This window comes from Ictalurus punctatus, unplaced genomic scaffold (genome assembly GCF_001660625.3).
Source record: "Ictalurus punctatus breed USDA103 unplaced genomic scaffold, Coco_2.0 Super-Scaffold_100046, whole genome shotgun sequence".
NCBI lineage: Eukaryota > Metazoa > Chordata > Actinopteri > Siluriformes > Ictaluridae > Ictalurus > Ictalurus punctatus.
Genome location: NW_026521087.1, coordinates 1117538 through 1121621, shown reverse-complemented (window position 1 = coordinate 1121621; position 4084 = coordinate 1117538). Strand labels below are relative to the sequence as shown.

The 4084-nt window shown below is 42.2% G+C and overlaps 1 non-coding gene across 1 annotated transcript; it reads right to left on the bottom strand.

The window, feature by feature from the left end:
- Nucleotides 1-1619: 1619 nt before the first annotated feature.
- On the bottom strand, nt 1620-1701 carry trnas-gcu (transfer RNA serine (anticodon GCU)). The gene has a single exon. It is a non-coding gene; the product is annotated as a tRNA-Ser (tRNA).
- Nucleotides 1702-4084: the final 2383 nt, after the last annotated feature.

Below are 4084 nucleotides of genomic sequence, written 5' to 3'. Positions count from 1 at the left end.
TGGACTTATGGCTTGCTTCAGGGCCTTTATGTTGTCTTTTGTCTGCTCGCCAAAGTGTTATAATCTCAGACACACTTGTTAGCTTGAGACGTTATATTCCTGAGGACTTTGCTAGGAAACCCAGGCAATTCTCAGAAAGACTGAGGTGGAAAGCAACAAAATTGCGACAGTTTCTGTTATACACAAGTCCAGTGGTTCTTCTTGATGTGCTGTCATAACCAATGTACAGCAATTTTAATTATCTGTTGCTATCTTTATACTCTCCAATCCACTCTTTGTATAATTCTTAATGACTTTGCTTACAGTTTGCTAGTGTCATTTGTAAAGCATTTTAGTGAGTTGTATGGTCCTGAATTTGTTATCTACAATGTACATGGGCTAACCCATCTTTCTGAGGATGTCAAAAAACATGGAAGCCTTGACTTCTTGTCTGGGTTTCTGTTTGAAAACTTCCTGGGATAAATAATTTTTTTTTTTTTGAGAACTCCACACCATCTCCTATAACAGGTTATACGGAGACTTTCAGAAATGGACTGTTTCATGGTAATTGCTGAACATTTGGATATGAAAATTGTCTTGGAAAAACAACATGAAAATGGCCCAATTCCACCGGATTTTAATAAAGTTGATCAGTTCCAGGAGGTTGTTCTAGGTAGCACTAGAGTTCATCTATCATGTATGGGAGAAAACTGTAGGAATTGGAGGCTGCTTTGGTGTAGTAATTAATATTCTTCAATGTCAGGAGAAAGTAAAGTGCTTAAAACACTTATCTAAATGAAAAGCTTACAGCACCTAGTAGTCCCATTCAGTCTCCCAACCAAGACCTAACCAGGCCCAACTTTGCTTTGCTTCTGAGATCAGGCTTTGTCAGAGTGGTATGGCTGTAAGCAACAGATGCCACCAAATGGGGCCTATTTAAATAGTATAAACAAACATCTGACTGACTGACTGACTGATTAACTGACTGATTTATTGATTGATTTTCCTTCATTTCTACACAATCAGTCTGACTGTGAATTGGTGGAGTCCATGCACTTCTTCAAATAAGACAGGGTGCTCACTCACACCTGATTGTCATCCCGTTGATTGAAAACACCTGACCCTAATTTCCCCTTCAGACTAACTGCTCATGCAGACGCCAACAGTGTCTGCACCATGCACGCTTCCTTTACAGAATGCGCTTAAGCAAGGTCTTTACAAGAAAAATAGGGTCCAAACCCACATGGGCTGTGCACAGCAGACTGGCAGCTCATCACCTTAACCTCTTGCTGACATAGCTCACGCGTATGAAATTATATACAAATTACAGGTGTGTGGAGCAAAAAAGAGGTTTCGGTGCAGGTTCTTCGCCCCTGTCGTCTGGACTGCGGAATGCGCTCTGCGTTGACGGACCTCCAGAGACGCAAGAGCCTTACAGCAGCTGTGGCCAAAAAGCATTGATATACAGCTCCCGGTCGCGAAACACGTAGCCACAGTGCTAGCTCTTCACATTTCTCCACCCTCTCTAGTGCCAGCTCAGGGACCTGTACAAAGCTTCCCGGTTGTAGGCCTTGTAGGTGTGAGACAGACTGCAACAAAGCCAGACATTGCTGGAAAGAGGAGGCAACGTGAGAAGCTTGCGACGAGGATGGGATTCGAACCCACGCGTGCAGAGCACAACGGATTAGCAGTCCATCGCCTTAACCTCTCGGCCACCTCGTCCGAGGCCCGCCCCGTTTAACGAAAACTATGCAAATGAGGGTTTCATGTTCGCCGGCTGGATGACTGCTTCTCAAATAGATCTGATTCAAGTCTTGGGGTATGAGCTGTGCCGTCATATAAACTGAAGGGTGACGATGCGGCGAGACGGCCCAAAGGTCTCACAGAACGGGACAACTCCATAGTCGAGCCGTCGCGATGCAATCCAATCCTTGGGCGGCTAGGTACCGACTACCTATGGACTGCCCGTCCCAGCGAGTTAAATTTCTTTGGAAAATGTAACTTTTACCTGTGACCCTGAGTAGGATTACGCGGTATAGAAGATGGATGGATGGATGGAAATGTAACTTTTATCCTTACCTGGATATACACAACGACTGTGGAAAAGGGGGGCATGAGTTGCGACGTTCGTGAGGCAGCATGCTACGTGGTGTATAGCATGAAAGCGTGGGAGAAAAACCTGCGCAAAGCCTTTGGAGACGAGACATCACCCACCGTGAGCTAACGACCGTGGCAGCGGCGGGATTTGAACCCACGCCCCCGAAGAGACTGGAGCCTGACTTTATTCTTCTTTAACCATCCTTTGGTAGAACGACTTGTGTGCTTAGGGTTGTTGTCTTGCTGCGCGGCCCACTTTCCCCTTGAGATCCAGTTTACGGACAGATGTGCTGACATTTTCTTTTAGAATTTGCTGGTATGATTCAGAATGCATTGTTCCATCAATGATGGCAAGCCGTCCTGGCCCAGATGCAGCGAAACAGGCCCAAACTGCAACGCTACCACCACCATTGTTCAGAAATGGGATACGGGTCTTATGCTGGAATGCGGTGTTCTCCTTCCCCCAAACATAACCCTTCTCATTTAAACCAAAAAGTTCTAGTTTGGTCTCACCCGTCCACAAAACGTTTTTTCGAGTAGCCTTGGGTCTTGTCCATGTGATCTTTAGCAAACTGCATGCAGGAAGCAATGTTCTTTATGGAAAGCAGGGGCTTTCTCCTTGCCATCCTGCCATGCACACCACTGTTGTTCAGTGTACTCATTATGGTGGACTCAGGAACATTGACATTTGCCTACGCGAGAGAGGCCTTTAGTGGCTTAGAAGTTACCCTGGGATCCGTTGTGACCTCGTGGACAATTACATGTCTTGCTCTTGGAGTGATCTTTGTTGGCTGACCACGCCTGGGGAGGGTAACCATGCTCGTGAATTTCCTTCATTTGTACACAATCTGTCTGACTGTGGATTGGTGGAGTCCAGGCGCTGTAGAGATACTTTTTCATCAACTTTTGCATTTTAATGTAAACAATCATATTTCGTAATATTTTGGGTCAGAAACGTTTCATAGTACTATATTATGTGTAAATATGTGAAAAGAATCAAAGTTTGTTTGAAACACCACTTTCCTTTGCTCCTAGCGCCTTCTCGTTCGCTGTATAGCGTTTTGAGCGGATAAAGAGCACAAGTGTGTAAGGGGACACAGGATGAATGTGAACTAGATTTGTTATTGTACTTTTGATGAAAAGTGACTTTCTAGACATAAAATGTCACTTTTTTCACCTTATCATACTTTTTCATCAACTTTTGCATTTTAATGTAAACAATCATATTTCGTAATATTTTGGGTCAGAAACATTTCATAGTACTATATTATGTCTAAATATGCGAAAAGAATCAAATTGGAGTAGGTCGGGCAACTGATTATATGAGTTTGTTAGAAAAACCACTTTCCTTTGCTCCTAGAGCCTTCTCGTTCGCTGCATAGCGTTTTGAGCGGATAAAGAGCACAAGTGTGTAAGGGGACACAGGATGAAAGTGAACTAGATTTGTTATTGTACTTTTGATGAAAAGTGACTTTCTAGACATAAAATGTCACTTTTTTCACCTTATCATACATTTTCATCAACTTTTGCATTTTAATGTAAACAATCATATTTCGTAATATTTTGGGTCAGAAACATTTCATAGTACTATATTATGTCTAACTAACTTGAGACGTGAACTGATCAAATGTGACGTGACAAAAGAAGAACGACTCAGATCGGGAGGTGAACTAACAGACTGCTAATGCTAAGCAATTAATCAATCATTTCTGTTTCTCATAATTCGGCCTCGGTTGCATTAGCCTATAGTTTATTTTTTATTCCAAATGTGATCAATGTTTGCGTAAGTACTAGAGGTGTTGGGGAGTTTAACATGTAACATTTTAACTTTATTCTGCTGAAATGAACGAAATGATGCAAAAAAGAGTCGTTCATTTTGCTGAACGAGATTCAAAGATCCGAGTCAGTAAAATGATCTGAACTGTCTTGTGTTAAGTATGCAAGTCTTTGAACGTAATTTATTTATATATATATATATATATATATATATATATATATATATATATAT